This window comes from Neomonachus schauinslandi, chromosome 16 (assembly GCF_002201575.2).
Source record: "Neomonachus schauinslandi chromosome 16, ASM220157v2, whole genome shotgun sequence".
Classification (NCBI taxonomy): domain Eukaryota; kingdom Metazoa; phylum Chordata; class Mammalia; order Carnivora; family Phocidae; genus Neomonachus; species Neomonachus schauinslandi.
This window is the reverse complement of record NC_058418.1, coordinates 38,694,974-38,713,306: the sequence shown is the minus strand read 5'-3', so window position 1 is coordinate 38,713,306 and position 18,333 is coordinate 38,694,974.

Sequence of the window (18,333 nt, the reverse complement as noted above, 5' to 3'; positions counted from 1 at the left end):
AAAGAAAGAAAGAAAGAAAGAAAGAAAGAAAGAAAGAAAGAAAAGAAAGAAAGAAAGAAAGAAAGAAGGAAAGAAAGAAAGGAAGGAAGGAAGGAAGGAAGGAAGGAAGGAAGGAAGAAAGAAAGAAAGAAAGAAAGAAAAGAAAGAAAGAAAGAAAGAAAGAAAAAAAGGAATGGAGACCAAGAACCTACATTTCTGAGTGTGTATAGTTATTAGATGCTCTGCAGCCTTGTTATTCAAGTTGTGGTCCATGAGTCTCTGACACCTGTCTCATCTGAGAGCTCTTTAGAAATGCAGAATCACAACCCTCCTCCTTTGTACAAGATTCCAGGTGATTCTTAAGCACATGAGACCTTAATCAAGAATCAAAGTTTCACATCACTTTTGTTATTAAAGATTGACAATAATTCTGCCAGTTGTTACTGTAAGGGCCAAAGGCAGACTACCCCAAGATGGGCCACATAGGAATCAACACTATTTTGAGTTACAAGCAATCCAAACCCACCAGATTCAGAAAAAGCCCTTTACCTCCCCTTCCAACTGCCTGCTTTACCAAAAAGAGAGCTACTAACAGATTCCTCTTTACCTAAGAAAGTTATCTGCATAACAGGGCAACCTTTGTTTTCCAAACATCTCTCACCTTCCTGGTAATGGTCTTTCTCCCCTTTGTATCCTTAGATTCCTACCCCACTCCTTAGCTCATATAAGCATTACATTGCCTGACTGTCTTTGGAATGTCCATGTCTGTGTGGATTCCTTGTACATACGCTATTAAATTTGATTTTCTCCTGTTACTCTAACTCATGCCAGTTTGATTCTAAGTCCAGCTAGAAGTATCTTGAAGGGCGGGCGCCTGGGTGGCTCAGTTGGTTAAGCGACTGCCTTCGGCTCAGGTCATGATCCTGGAGTCCCGGGATCGAGTCCCGCATCGGGCTCCCTGCTCAGCGGGGAGTCTGCTTCTCCCTCTAACCCTCCCCCCTCTCATGTGCTCTCTCTCTCTCTTAAATAAATAAATAAAATCTTAAAAAAAAAAAAAGAAGTATCTTGAAGGGCAACAGAATTTCTTCCTCCCCAACATGACCCTCATTTCAGAGACAGGAAAATAGAAACTCTAAGAACTGCCCAAAGTTTCTCTGCTAGCCAACTATAGAAAATGCAATTCTAATTTAACTCATTCAAATTCCTCTGAAAACAAAAATAAAAATAAGTAGAAATGCAATTCCAACTTAAATCATTCAAATTCCTATAAAATAAAAAAAATAGTCTTTTTTTGCTTTGCAATATACATATATATTACATATATTTTATAGTTATTATTAAACTAAAACAAACAAAAAAGATACATCAGCTTGTGTTTCATTTGTTCTCATTTGCTTTTCTCATTTGCATAGAGTGCCTGCCAGTTGCTTAATAAAGTGGTGTTGGATTATGAGTTTATTTGTGGAGTACTTGTTCTGTGTCCAGTGCTTTCTAAAATACACCCAGTCTCCCAGGATGATGGACAGACAGATGGCTTGAAATCTAAAATCGAAGTGAGACCAACACTTTGAAGAAAAAGATTGAAAAGAAAAAAAGATTTAAAAACAGCAAAAATCACCAAAAACAATTTTCTTTTTACAGAGCCAAGGGGGGAAAAATCGTCATTGTCCAAAGCAATCTGTCAGTCTAAAAATGGAGGTGGGGATATCAAAGGGAAAACAAACAAACAAACAAGACTATGATAAATTAGCTCCACCAAAATTTCAAATCTTCTTTAGGCAAGACATTGACTTGTTGATTTTCCTAAAGTAGCATGATTGCTGACAGTTAAGGGAATGCAAGTCCTATTGTAGACTATCTGGATAATAGCTAGCTAACCAATCATCTCCCCTCTCCCCACCAGTCTTGCTGAAAATTCTAGCACAAAGCATGGAAGCTTGAGGTGATGACAGTAAAATGGAGCTGGTGAAGAATCAGATTATGTTGGTATGGTAGATTAATGGCAGATACGGACCCTTGTTTCTCCTCTCTTCATAAGGTATAGTCTAGTTTCCCTCACTCTGAGTCTGAGATGACCTTAGCTCTTTGTCTGACCAGTAGCAAGTGATGTTCTGGGACTCTGACACCAGGTTATAGAACTTCTGCAGCTTGCAACAGGGGCCTTTGAACTCGCAGAGAGCCCTGAGTGGCCAAGGAAAAGGCTGAACTGCCTACCACTGCCTGTGGAGGGAGGCCACATGTAGGTGCTTTGGTTGACAGTCCCAGCTAAGCCCAGCTTTCTGTCACTTCCCCCTCCTGGCCCCAAAGCACCAAATACCAGGGTGAAGGTATATTGGACCCTAGAGTCTGCTAGCTGAATACCAATAAATGGCCTTTACAATTGCCCCCCCAATTTCAACTCCTGACCCACAAATTTATGAAATACAAAACCATGGCTATTGTTTTAAACCAGTTACTTAGTTGGGGAGTAATTTTTGTTTTGCTTTGTTTTTGTTTTTGTTTGTTTATCTTTATGTAATAGATAACTAGAAAATCTGGAATAACCAAATCTATTTATAAAAAAGCTTTTATTCCAGATCCAGTTTCATCATTATGTTCATAGCAAAAGAAATCAAATAAATTTGCTAAGGAATAGATTTACTTTGCAAACACATCAGGAAATTTCAGAAATGTGTGAATTGATTATGTGGTAAACAACTAGTCAAGAATCCCAACCTTTGTTCATTGCCAAGTGTGCATTTAAAGTGAGAGATGATGGCCCTCCCTCCCCAAAAATGGAGCAACACAAGATTCAATGCAAGAAGCTACTAGTCTATGCAGATGATTTAAAGCTTCCAACACTTCCTTTATGCACAGAGCACCTTGAGTGTTCCAAAGCAATTACTGCAAAGATAACTGCAGATGAAATGAACCAGAATGTTGGATTTATCTTCATGTACAGTTTTCCATGTAGTAAAATCTCTCCCATTTGTCTCTGCTCCTTTGACATTAGATTGATCAGTTAACTAGCTTTAGAAGCAGAAGATCAACTGGTTGACAGATTGTTCCCCTTGACTTCAAACACACCGAGGCCTACATTTTAGGCCTAATGATTTTAAATCACCCTTCTCGTTACAACAAAATGCATGATGTGACTTAATCAAATCTTTAAGCAGTTTGTAAAACATGGTTTGTTTGTATATGTCAGGGGCATTAGGGTAATAAATGCATGTGGAGTGGATGCAGGTCATAATGTCTTCTATGTGCACTACGCACGTGCAGGATTCTATTGAATTAAACAGATATCCTTGCTAACCAAGAGACCACGTAAATGGACTCAGCTATAAATTAAGCAGAGCTCATTAGCCTGCCTTTCAGGGGGAAATGCGTTCGTTTTTGTGGAACAGAGTGAAATAAGATCTCAAGGGCTCACATAATAAGAAAATGGAAGAGTCTACCTGGTAAAAGCAAAGCACCCACTGATTTAAATATGATTCATCCACCAATTCTAGCTCATGTTCAAGGAATTGAATATTAATAATCATAATAATATTATCTGTTGTGAAATATTAGTAAGGCTATCATGGGTATAATTATTATTATTAACATCAGCAATTACAGTTCTCTTTAAGTCGGTTTTCTTAAAATCATAGGAATGCAGACAACTTTTAGAATCTAATAAAAGTTAGGGACTTTTTACCAAGAAAAAGAATGGTCACATGCAGAACACTCACACTGTCAAAGGGTTTATATATGTGTAAACTTCATCTAAGGACTTCCTGGGAGGGGTTTTTGGTTTCTAGGTTAAGAATCTCAGGCTATGTGCATAAACGGAGCCAGGCTTTTAATATAATGTTTCTTTCATTAATCAGCTCCACATGTTAGATGTTACTATCCTCATTTTAGTGTTGGGAAAACTGAGTCTCTAGGGGTAAATAGGTGAAGAAATTGGGTTTGAATGTCATATTTATCTGCTTTCAAAGCCCGTGGTCTGTGGAATAATGTAATTAAATCAGGGCAGGCATCTTTGAATCACTGTTTGTTTGTTTTTTAATTTTATTTATTTATTTGACAGAGAAAGACACAGCAAGAGAGGGAACACAAGCAGGGGGAGTGGGAGAGGGAGAAGCAGGCTTCCCACCGAGCAGGGAGCCCAATGTGGGGCTCGATCCCAGGCCCCTGGGATCATGACCTGAGCCAAAGGCAGACGCTTAACGACTGAGCCACCCAGGAGCCCCTGAATCACAGTTTTATGGGAAATTCTAACTCCTCCTCTTTGTTGAGACTGAGGAAAGAATGGAGATGGGTAATGCACCTCTCCTAATTCCCAGATACTGGAAAATTGCCACATGTTTCAAGGAAAAAAAAAATGAGAAAAAAAATATATACTCATTCCTATCTTAATACATATATAAGTTGTCAGTAGTCAGTAGATGATTATAACTTATCATTTATTTGTTTGTACTGGCTAAGTTTTTTCCTTTTTCTATAGATCTTATTTTTCTCATCTATAAAAAAGAAGATGCTAAATATTTTAAGCTCTGTGTAGTCATAAAACTGCCAGAGTTTTGTAAATTGGGGCACAGGAGTAGGGAAGGAAGGAAGAAAGGAGGAGGTGGAGGTGGGGAGAGAGGGGGGAGAGAGAGAGAGGGAAAGAATGCAAAATAAAAAGAGATTTAACAGGGAATACTGAGATCTATCCCAGGTTTGTGCCGTGGGCTTTCCTTCAGACAAAACTCCCAGTCTCAGGCATTGCCAGCACCATTGCAAGATCTGTTTTTTGTTGACAAGGCTGTGTCCACTCTGAATAACAGAAATATAGTTGTTGTTTTTTTTTTTTAATATTTCTCCCTTATGCTATTGTAACTTATATCTGAACCAGGGTAAACACTTTCTCCTACATTTTGCAATAACATTATTAGCACATATAAATCTATGTGGTGGGGAATTTCATGATTAATCAGCCCCTTCTACCCTGGACTTGGGTGAGGAAGTGACAGGTAGTTCCCTTGGTGTTTTAAATGGCATTTACTTTTTATACGCTCTTTTCGAAAACTAGGTTGTTGGGTTCTTTTTGTAATTACTATAATAATTATAGATATTCATGAAAAAATGAAATGCATTAGAATGAAAATCAGTTAAATAATAAAAGTCACTCTATCAATGCCTTATACCAGTTCCAGTTTCTAGAAGCACCACTGTAAAGAATATTTGGCATTGGGGTGCCTGGGTGGCTCAGTCATTAGGCGTCTGCCTTCGGCTCGGGTCATGATCCCAGGGTCCTGGATCAAGCCCCACATCGGGCTCCCTGTTCGGCAGGAAGCCTGCTTCTCCCTCACCCACTCTCCCTGCTTGTGTTCCCTCTCTCACTGTGTCTCTCTCTGTCAAATAAATAAATAAAATCTTTAAAAAAAAAAAAAAGATTATCTTGCATATATAGGCCCATCTCTCCATCTATCTTAATTTATATATAACTAATGGTTTGTTATAAGCAAATATATCAAAAAGTAAACACATACTATGCAACATTTAAAATTATATACTTTAAGCAAATTCCCATATTTATAAACAAAGGTTTGTTCCATTCTTTTTATTGACTGCATACAATTCCATTATAGATATTGCATTATTTATTTGGTCCACTACTGAGGATCCTTTAAAATGTTCTTCCTAGAACTTTACTATTACAACAAATACTTCAGTAAACATCCTTGTGTGATACCCTTTGTACACCTGAGTAAGTGAATGTAGTGTACAGATTTCTATAAAAGTGGCTGGGTCAAAAATGTATTCTGTCTTCAGAAATATATATACATATATGCATTTGAACTATTGACAGATATTGCTAAATTGCCTTGCAAGTTGTTGTACCAATTTTCATTTCAACTAACCAGGTAAAGCAGTGACTGTTTTCCCACTTGGTCAAAATCCAGCATTACACTGCCAGTGATATTAGTAAATTATGGCATCTTAATGATTTCTACTGTTTCTTCATATACATTTTTAATGCATCCCCCATTCCCCTCACCTCTTAATAACTGTCAAATATCTATGTTTCTATTTTCAAGTCATTGTTTTAGAACAATGCATTACTTCTGGAGCACTGCTTCTATTTGCTGATCGTAATTTACGTAGGAAGAATTATCCTTTTAGATCTTACAATTTCCATATTACTCTCTTTCTCATCTCCCATTTATTTAGGCTGTTGCTTGCTAATATATTCATTTATATTCCATCCATTTCCAAGGCTGATTTGAAGTGGCATATGATAAAATAGCAGGCATAAAGAAAAATAGCATTGAAATGGAAGGAAAAAATATCCTTAAAAAATTAATATTGTGACTTCAGCAGTAAATCTAGTTTTGGGATTCCTAGATATCAAGGCCAAAGGAGCAGTCGATGTTTTGATGAATGCACAGCCTATAGAAACAGAAAGCATATTAGTTCATATGGAGATAAACCTTTTTTCCAATGCTCAATTATTTTTTTAATACATTTATTTTTTTTAATATTTTATTTATTTAATTGACAGAGAGAGACAGCGAGAGAGGGAACACAAGCAAGGGGAGTGGGAGAGGGAGAAGCAGGCCTCCCTCGGAGCAGGGAGCCTGATGCAGGGCTCGATCCCAGGACCCTGGGATCATGACCTCAGCCGAAGGCAGTCGCTTAACGAACGGAGCCACCCAGGCGCCCCCCCCAATGCTCAATTATTTAATGAATGTTTCAGGTAGACATTAACAATAGAACACACTGTGTCCTCAAAACTTACTGGCCACATAAAGGAGAGATTTTCTTTATAGGACTGCTTAAAAAAAGAGAGAAATACAACCCGAAAATACCACTCAAAAGGCATTTCTTGTAAGACAGAAGAAGCTTAGCTATTACTATAAGATATTAACTTGAATATAAGTCATTTTATTATATTTAATGTATTCCCTAAATGCATAGGCTCACTGCTATTGTTACATTGAATTTTAGGTCTAAAGAGAAAAAGAAATGTGAAATATGTTTAATTGTCTGAGCAAAGGAATGCTGATGATAATTATGATAAAGATAATTATGATTTATCCTCAAACACATTGTAATTGCCCCTTTTTGCCATTTGTATCTGATATCATTTTTTTTCCCCTCACAGTAACACAAGAACTTCAGGTAAACAACTGAGAGAAATTTGGGAACATAAATAACATTTCCCTGCATTAATTAAGTCTAATCCCACCTACCAACTAAATGACATCACCATACCAATTCATCAATCCCTGTGTTGGTATTATCTTCATGAGACAGATCTCATGTTCCCTAATCACATGGGTCTCAGTGTTCTCTGATGAATGCCCTGCTCCTTTTTTCTCCAATATATTTATCTTTTTTTTTTAAAGATTTTATTTATTTATTTGAGACAGAGAGAATGAGAGACAGAGAGCATGAGAGGGAGAAGCAGACTCCTGGCCGAGCAGGGAGCCCGATGCGGGACTCGATCCCGGGACTCCAGGATCACGACCTGAGCCGAAGGCAGTCGCTTAACCAACTGAGACACCCAGGCGCCCTATATTTATCTTTTGATACTTTTCTATGTGCTGGATGAAGAAAATGTTTACTTTATACTGAATGGCAACTGTAGGAAAAACTAGGAAGAGAACCCAAATAAATTGAATTCTACCATTTGACAAATAGCTTTTTTTAAAAGCCACATTTATCTGCACCCATTGTACCCATTGGAGAGAGTCCAAACTCTCCACCCCTTTGCTTTTATTTATTACTACTCCCCATGTAGCACTTCCAATCATTCTGGACTACTTATCTTCTGAAAATACATGGCATTCCTGCCTTCTAGATTTTCTCCTAGAATTTCCATTGAATGAATGATTTTTGCCTAAAGCCCTCGTATGCTGAATCAACAATTTATATTTTATATCGTATGCATCATGTCTTATAAAAATCTATTGACTTGATCATCTCTTTCAATTGATGAATATATTTATTTATGAATATACATATGTATATTTATGAATGTATCTAGTATAAGATCCTATGAGTTTAGCAAGCACTAAATTATTTCCTAAACAAATATATTAATCTTTCTTTTTTCTTAAAGATTTATTTATCTGAGAGAGAGAGAGGGTGCACACGGGCAGGGGGAGAAGCAGAGGGAGAGGTAGAGAGAGAATCTCAAGTAGACTCCCCAATAAGTGCTGAGCCCGACACAGCGCTCAATCTCACAACCCATGAGATCATGGCCTGAGCCGAAACCAAGACTCAGATGCTTCACCAACTGAGCCACCCAGGAGCCCCTAAATTAATCTTTCTTAAACAAATAAATAATAGAAACTTTTCAGTCACTCATTAGGCATTTGTTCCTAACTGGTGGGAGGTTCTACAGATGCAATGATGGCTACAGACAATCCTTGCCTCAAGAAGCCTGAGTGGGAAGCTTTGTCCACATACTCAGAGCATACTGATGGAAGGTAGCAATGCTAGAATAGAGACACATTTAGGCCTCTCTGAAGTCGCCCAGGAGGGGACACATGCATCCTCATATGTGTTCAGTAAGTTTCACAGAGAAGTGATAATGAAAGATGAACAGGCATCTGAAGGTTGAACAGAGAGGGTTACGCTGGACAGAAGTAATAGTGTAGCCACTCACACAGAGGCCTTAAATCCATAGTAAGAGGAGCATACACTCACAGATTTTCACACATGGAAAGGAGATAAATAATCCACCTAAGCTATTAGTGGTACATTCATATGTTACCACTCCTAGGATTACCTGCAAAAGGAAACACAACAGGATAGATTCATGTGTTACCACTCCTAGGGTTACTTGCAAAAGGAAACACAACAGGATAGATTCATGTGTTACCACTCCTAGGGTTACTTGCAAAAGGAAACACAAAAGGATAATCTAAAATAGAAATAGATCAGACACAATTATAAACTGTACAGTATTTACTAATCAGAGGCTAATGTGCTAACTTAAGAATTTATATTTGGACTGTTTACTCAAAAAAAAAAAATAATTGAGGGGAGAACCAATCAAGTAAATTTGAGAGATCCGACTGTATGGAGTTAAATGCATTTCTCACTGGACAATGAAGTATTTAGAAAATGTACTCACTTCTCTCCACCTTTACTATGGCACATTTAGCCCAACCCCTGTCTTGTAACATCTGGGTTAAGTACGATAACTTTGGAGCTCATCTCCTGCCTCCCAGTCATGCGCAAGCCACACCAAGTGTTCCTTCTGAAATGTCAGCCAGATTATGTCACTTTTCCTTTCAAAGCTCACCAACTGCTACCTGTCTCACACAGAATGAAGTCCAGCAATTCTTACCTTGGCCTCTAACAGTAGATAACCTGGCCTCTTGCTATATTTCTCCCTCTCCCACATCTTTTCCCACCTCCCACTAGTCACACAGCCCTTCGTTCATTTGTAAACCTACAAACTGTATTCCCACTCCAAGACTGCTGCATTCCTCCTTTATGATACATCCATCTCTTGCTCCCTACTTCATTTTGGCCTTTGTTCAAGTATATGTTTTTCAGGGCTCCTGGGTGGCTCAGTTGGTTAAGCGACTGCCTTCGGCTCAGGTCATGATCCTGGAGTCCCTGGATCAAGTCCCGCATCGGGCTCCCTGCTCGGCAGGGAGTCTGCTTCTCCCTCTGACCCTCCTCCCTCTCATGCTCTCTGTCTCTCATTCTCTGTCTCAAATAAATAAATAAAATCTTTAAAATAAAAAAAAGTATATGTTTTTCAGAGATGTTTTCTCTAACTGTCCTTTATGGAATAGTATGTTTTCTAATGCTGTGGCTCCTTGCCTGTTTTATTTATCTTGATGGCACTTATTTACTTTCCATTTTCCCCCAATTAAAATGCAAGCTCTATGAGAGCAGGGAGTATTTCATATATAACTATCTGTTCCGTGCTTAGAACAGTGTCTTACACATGGTATGGCCTTCAGTAGATATTCACTGAGGAAATGCACAAATGCCTTTCAGAGCCCTTACACTTTTACTATGCAAAATAAAATAAATCATAAAGATCCAAGAGAAGGGTATGATACTTGGTGCTTCTCAACAATTTGGACATAGAGCAATCTTGCAGATTCCTTCACATTTACTCATCTGTTTAGCAGCTATTTACTTATCATGTCCCTACCAACTAAGCACGAAACTTACCAAGGTTTGAACACCCTCTAAGAATTACTCTTAAAACAGGTACTGATGGAAGAGAACTATCCCTACCTTGGGACTTTCAGTGAGTCAGGTCAAAAGGAAATGAAAGTGGTTTGTAGGTCTGTCTCTGTGATCGTCTAGAATTGGGGGCTGAGGTGACTCTGGATTCTGTAATGGAGGGAGAGATAGAATAGAAAATCTGGCTGAAGCGAATGAACACACTCTCAGAAGACAGGTGGTAACATTATTAAAGGAAACGATGATTTAATTGCTAAAATGGAAGCTGTGATGGATAGATAGATGTATGTACATCCTGTTATTTATATCTGTATCATTTATCTACCTACCTACCTACTTATTTTACTGGTTTTGTTCCTCTGCAGAATCTAGTCTAATAGAGAAATTAAGCAAAGAAGAATATATAGTACAAAGGAAACCAGATAATGAATTGGATTTACAATTCTAAGTAAAAACTTTATTTAGATCTGTAACTAGTGAGCAGTTAAAAATTTCCATAAGAACTTTGGAGCCTTTAGCTTCCCCAGCCAGTTGGAATTGACTTCTGAGGGCTATGGTTTCAATAATGGATTCATGGTCAGAGGAGATTCACTTATGAGAGAGGGGAGGACCCAAACAGTAGGAAAAAGAAGAAAGAGAAGAGAGCAATGAGGGAGAAAGTGGGGAGGGTGGGAAGATCCAGCAAATGCCACGGGGTTTTCTACTCACTTTTCTCCTGGCAACTTCTGAGCTTATGTTTCAATAAGAACTGGCAATTCTCAAAATTCTGTATTTTTTTTCTTCCTCAGGAGACTCAAATAAAATTGCAGGGTTGGGGAGAGGGGGGTTCCATTTAGTTTCCATGGAAACATCTCTGATTCTATGGTGGCATCTCTATCATATCTTAATCAGCATGTTGTTAATAAGATAATTGGATGCTGAATTATAAATATGAGCAATGAGAGAAAAGCAAGACTTGGTGGTGGGAGATTTGTGGGGAAGTCACTCTGCCTCAGAGGAGAGCAGGGGCCAGATGGGCCTGGATGGATTACATCCCAGGCTCATCACTGTCCTGCTGCTCTGTGGAGTGCCATGCCCAGAGCAGGGGCTCTGAACTGCAACAAATCAGGGTTTAGATCTGGACTCTGCCAAATAGCCCTGTGACCTTGGGACATTCCTCATACTCTCTGGATCTTATATTTTATTTAAACTTTGAGATGAAGATAATCATGCCCACCCTTGACAATGCTCCATGACTATTAAACAGCGTAAGAACATGAGGTGCTTGGCGTGGGGATGGAGCATATTTGGTATTCAATGAATGTTAATTCATCCTTCTTTTCCTAAGAGATTATTTTCTTTCACTTGTTCAATTATTAATTTATTCAACAAATATTGACTGACCAACTCTAGGATGTGCTAAGCACGGAGGATAAAATGTTGAGGTAGAAAAAAAGGAGTAGGCAAAAATCCAGTCATTTATGACAGAATTATTTATTATTATTATTATTATTATTATTATTATTGCTATTATTGGAGTTTGCAGTTAGTATTTCTGGAGTTGTTGAGGTTATTATGCCCTGCAGTGAGAAGACAGTCATTTCACTCTGATGATAAGAAATAGCTTCTCACATTCATGATGTTGCTTGTTTCATCTAAAATACTTTCTCCACCCTTGCTTTCCCTAAAAGTTCTCTGAGTTATTTGGAGGCCTGTTATGTATACCAGTGCTTGATATTGAGATAATAGCATAGAACTAGAAAGGTATGATCTTTGTTCCCAGAGGCTAACAATCTATTGTTATAACCCTGGTCTGGCACGTAGCACCTAACACAGACTCATCCACATCATTGTGTTTATTTGGGGACCACCCTTTTTTTGTTGTTCTATCATATTTCATTGCTGTGAATGCATCATGATTTACTTATTCCTTTTACTGCTGGACTATTACGAATAATGCTACTATGAGAAATTTAATACAACATATGTATTTTGGTGATCATGCGTATTAATTTTTTTGATCATATATGTAGGTGTAGAAATATTCATCATAGGTCTACATATGCATGTGTTGAACTTTGGTAAGCAACTGCAACAAAGTGGTGGTATTAATTTACTCTTCAAGTCACAAGGCAAGAGGGTTCTACCTGCTCCACAACCCAACAATACTTGGTGTCATTAGTCTGAGGTGACTGGCTTGTATTGATAGGTTATTTTGGTTCAAATTTGTATTTCCATGACAATACTTTATAATCTGTTTTCATAGCTTCTTTTATAAAGCACTTGTTCAAGTCTTTTGCTTCTAGTGAGCTGTCTTTTTTCCTTTTTGATTTCTTGGAGTTCTTTATGTATTCAGCATTCACAAATTATGCATTGGATATATGCACTAAAAATATTTTCCCACTCTGTGGCTGGCCTTTTCACAATTTTAAGGTTTCTTTAAATTTAAATTAATTGTTGCTTACTCCAAGATCAGGACACATTTGACAATGAAAAGCTATGTTATAATATTATAGGACAAAAGACAGAAACTGAATCATACTGGGCATACCAAAACAAGTGTTCATTCTAACTATATTTTCCCCATTCTCTGTTAGACGAGACCAGTGAGTCTCAATCTTGGTGGCACATTAAATTACCTAAGAAGCTTTTAAAAAACTATTGCTACCAGGAGAACCACCTCAGACCAGTGAATCAGGATTTCCAAGGATGTGGAAAAGGGTGAATGATTTTTTTTTTTTTTTTCGGTTGGGGGGTTACTGTAGAGCTGCCCAGGTGATTCTGTGACCTACTATGTTTGAGAAACTACCACTCTGGCCTAGTGCTTCTCAAACTATGAGCATATGAATTCTTTGGAGTCTTGTCTAAATAAAGATTTTTATCCAGTCTTGGGTGCAAAATGGGACACTGAACTATTTAACTTCCAGGTGATGTTGATGCTTCTGGTCCACAGAACACAATCCAACAAGAAGGACTCTAGACCAGATTTTTCTACCTGGACAATATTGGACATTTTTGGTTAGATAACTCTTTTTTTGTGAAGGATTGTTCTATGCATTGTGAGTTGTTTACCAGCATTTCTGGCACTATCCATTAGATAATAATTGTATCACCCAAGATTTGACAATCAAAAGTGTCCCATGCATTGATAAAAGTCACTTGGGGAGAGGAAGATCAATCTTGGCTAAGAATAACTTGTCTAAACCTTTAAGACACAACTACAAATGGCTGAGAAACAACAGAGGACCATGGTGGATCCCAGGTTACATTACAAATTGTTGACTGGATCTAATATTATGTAAATGTTGTAATAATATTTTATTGTTATGACTATACGACAATCCTGATTCAAAAAGTCAAATCAAGTGTACCACATCTGGATTGGTTGAGCTGCTTAGATGTTAGCTTATTTCCTCTAAGATGACAAAACATGGCACTTGATCTGTAGGCACTACTCCATCTGGTCCCCAGGTATAACAGGTACCTGAGGTCTGGTGGAGGAAGAGAGGTAAGGGTGAAGATAACCATTCCTTCACAAAGGTTTCAAAACAAGCATATACCCTCCCCCCGGCCCCCCAAAAATCTCTGAATATCTATTCCAAAATACAAAATGCCTCTCTTATGGGCCTAACCTGACACATAATCACCTTAAGTTATCATAGCATAACATCCCAGAAAGAAATTTTTAGTATATTTAGTAAAGTCCCATAGATTAAAAAAACAAAAACCAAATAAACCACTGCTCTGTTTTGTGGGCTGGGGTAGACTTAACATGTACATCTTTTTCTTACCATTGAAATCCTTCATCTTGTGGATCGAAAATATCATGGCTGTTTCCATAGCCATTCTTCCTTCTCTATTTCCCTGTGACATCACAGTTGGCTCCTCATTCCTTCCACCCACTTTTGGAAAAGGGATGCTCTGGTGCACAGAGGAATAATAACCTACCTTACTTGCCTCCTTGTATTTTAATTTTCTAGGGATCAAAATTCAAGGAAGTTCCAACTGATACACACAATGGACATCTTAATGGACACAATTATTATCATTAGACATCCACTATCTTTTTTTTTCTTTACAAGAGTGTTTCTTGCAAAAAAAAAAAAAAGTGTCTCTTGCTACATTTATTTTACTTTTTTTTTTTTTAAAGAAAGAGCATGCCAGATAGAATAGAAGTAATCAGAATTCTGAATGCCGAATGGGATTCAAAATACCCATGAATAATCTCAGCTTAATATGCTCTTAGCTTTGGCTTAGATAAGAGATCCCAGCCATAAAATAGTAGAAGAAAATTGATGTAAAGAAACTGTTCAAAATGTAAAGACTATATCTTTTGCATTTGCAAGCCTTCAATTACCCTCACCCTGGTAGTTTCCAAAGATACAATCTATCTTTGAAAGATGGAGAAAAGGTCTAAAGAAAAGTCATTGCAATGAAAACAACTCTGAAGTTTCAAACACCAAATATACCAAGAACATCAATTGCTTTGTTTGAGTTTTCTCTATGTATTAGTCAATCTCATTCAAGCAAAATTATCAAGCACCCATTATATGCCATTCAACACTGAAGAGGCAGGAACATTAAGACCTTCACCATTTTAAAAAAATTTATTTATTTGAGAGAGAGAGAGTAAGCATGAATGGGGGGAAGTGCAGAGGGAGAGGGAGAAGCAGACTCCATGCTGAGCAAGGAGCCAGACTCTGGACCCGATCCCAGGATCCCGGGATCATGACTTGAGCCAAAGGCAGACGCTTAACCGACTGAGCCACCCAGGTGCCCCAAGACCTTCACCTTTTAATGTTGAAAACAAGACATGAACTTAAACGATCATTATTATTACCATCAACATCACCACCATCATCATTATCATCACCATAGTAATAATATATATTAACAGGATTTGTGCCATAAGAAATGAACAAATTCAGGACTTCAGTTGTTTTTTATTTTTTTAATTTTTAGCATTTTGTGGGTGACAAAATTCAGGGAAAATCATTTGAAGCAGATGCTGTTTTAGAATGATGTTTGCATATTACATAAGCACAAAAATTAGTAGAAGATATAGATATTTGGGCCCTTCAAGAATTGTAAACAAAACAAACAAACAAAAAAACCCACAATAGTTTATTTGTGCAAGTGGTGATGCCCACGGGAGGAGGTAGTCAAGAAAATTGGGTATGGCCAGAACACAACATTGTTCAAGGAACTGGGGGCTGGAGGTAGGGGTGACATAAAAAGGTGCCAAAGTGGTTTAGGCACAGTAACTTAGGTGCCTGAATGTCAGGATACATGGAGACCTTTACACGATAGTCCCCATGAATACTACCCAATCTGAAGTATAGAGATGCTCTGGAACATGTGTAAAAAGTGTCTAACTTGAAACCCAATCTGTCAGTCACTTTGGTTCTCTGAACTGCATGGTCTCACCAGAGGTCCCCCTATTAAGGCCTTGTCAGAAAACTTCTCTTGCCACTTCTCTGAGAGGCAGTGAATTAGACTCTCACATCTGACAGGAAAATATTCCGGGGCATAGAAGGACATCAAGTAGGAGAGAACAGAAATTTGGCAGAAGCCAGGCCACCCACCAGCATGTACAAATCTCAGCAGAGCCTAGGTGATGTAATCAGGTGAGTTTAATTGAAAGACTGTGTTTCCCTTGGAGAAGGTCTTTGGTACAGTGGATGGAAGGGAGAACTGTCATCCTCTCTGTTCTCTCTCTCTCAATTTTGTTTTTCCTTTCCAAACAAGCAATTGAAGCCAGAGGCTATTTTTAGTCCCCTGGCTAAGGGTGAATGATAGAGTACATTAGTGCATTGGTGGGGCTGGAGGTAAACTTAAGTGGGAGCGTTGATGGTACAGCCCCCCAGAGCTGGCTAGGGGCAGGAGATTGGCAGCAACATTATAGCAACAAACAAGATCTGGCCAAAATCCTCCAGGACCGTAATTTCAAGTGCTGCAGCTAGTAGACTATATAAATAGAAGGGAAGGAGCAGAGGGAGAAAACCAAGCTGTAGGGCTGATTCCTTTCTGATCTGGATGCACAGTTTCAAGGGACAGCATGGACTTGTCAATTTCAGAGGCACAAAAGATCCCAGATGGTGGGTCCAGGCAGTCTTAGAGAGGGTGGGCATTCGATGGATTTGTATATAGTTTGTATATATAACTCTCAAGAATTTTTCAAATTAAGTTCATGTATGGAGCTGCCTTAAACCTAAAGTCACATTACCCTCTGGCCCAAGGAAATCTCACGTTTTCCTTTTCCATGGTGAAGAATAATGACAATAGCTATTCTTTTCTTTTTTTTTTTTTTTAAAGATTTTTTATTTATTTATTTGACAGAGAGACAGTGAGAGAGGGAACACAAGCAGGGGAAGTGGGAGAGGGAGAAGCAGGCTCCCCGCCGAGCAGGGAGCCCGATGCGGGGCTCGATCCCAGGACCCTGGGATCATGACCTGAGCCGAAGGCAGACGCTTAACGACTGAGCCACCCAGGCACCCCAGACAATAGCTATTCTTTTCATCAAGCATTTATTGGGGATCAGATTCCACACATATACAATATAATTTAATGCCATATATTTGTATATATGCTCATATATACTCATACATGGCATATACATGCTCATATATATATATATATTTGTATATATGCTCATATATGGCATATATGTATATGCTCATATATATATATATGATATACTTTAATATTCAAAGAAACTGCCATGTAGACATTAGCCCTAATTTGTGGATGAATAATGTGAGATTCCCAAAGGCAATGAGACTTGCCTCAGTTCCTACTATCTGTAAGGAACTGAACTAGAATTTGAACCCAGATCTGTTTGTCTATATAGCCCAGGTGTTTTGCACTGCCCTGCCTGCTTATTGTGTGTGACTGGGGTAGGCCAATACCGAGGCTATTGGTATATCAAGGTTCAGAGACATGATATGAGAGGATGATACAGGAGAGCCATGCTTTGGTAATGAAAACTGAAAACAGTTCTTTGTAAATGGTTTGCACAACAGCTGTTAAATGATAATCACTTCACATTTTTTAAAATGCATCAACCCTGAATAAAAGTGGGTTATGGAAAATGAAAATTGGTGAAATCTGATCAATTAACTGTTGAGTCACTAACTAAACTCAGCTAACAGCATTCTGGGCATGAGCTCCAGAGGAGGATAGTGCATCCAGTAGGCCAGTAATTACGGAATAATATGATTCCTCTAATTAGAGACCCAAATTGTTCTTTGGGAAATTTATACAGGGGAGGAGGGATAAAGAAGGAGGAGCCAGAGCTTCCTGCTATCCAGTGGAGGATTTTCAGAAACACAGACCTGGAAACACTGCAAAGTGGTCCATGACTGGCAATTAATTGTGTGAAGAGAAAACAGCCAAGAAAGATAAGTGGGGCTGGGGTGAGCTCTTATGCTGCTAAGAGAAGCATTTGAAGCCAAACTCAGGAATGGGTTGTCAGTCAAAATCTCAGGAAGAAGACCAGATGCCAATCAGTGTGGCAGGAGTGAAGCCCAAGGAGCGGGCAGTGCCCATCATCAAGGTACACAGAGATGTCTGGCTAAAACTAGAGCAGGCTAGTGAAAAAAAACAAAACAAAACAAAAAGCAAGAGTAGTGAACTGGCATGTAGGGTTTTGGCATGATTAGAGAGAGTGATGTTTGGGGAAGGTAGTTGTTTGCAGACAGCTCCTGCTGAAAGCCTGAGGTTCTGCCCTGAGGGCAAATTTTCAAAAGCCTTCACTCACTGAACTTTGCTTTGTAGCAGTTCCCCCAACTGAAAAATAAATAGAAATTATATCCCCTGAATGCCCTCCCTGCTGCCTACCCCACACACAACATGTATCTAAGATATATAAAATTTTTCTTCCTATAGATTGCAGCCAGTGCTACCTTGAAATATAGTACAGAACTATTATATGCAAATCAGCATTTGTGGAATGAATGCATAAATGACTGGGGAAAAAAAGAAAGGAATCATGGGTCTGCAGCTCTGTGTGTGTATGTGGGTGCATCGGCACCTATTGAAGCAATGTCCTAATGTCCTAAAACTTATAGAAGCCAGAGGACTGACTTAGAATGGTCTCCTTTAGTTGTGTGAGTATCTGAAGATTGGGATAAAGAAGCCTACATTTCTTGAAGAAAAAGTGGGAAAACATATATTAAAGGAAATCCCTCAGTTTAAATTAATTCA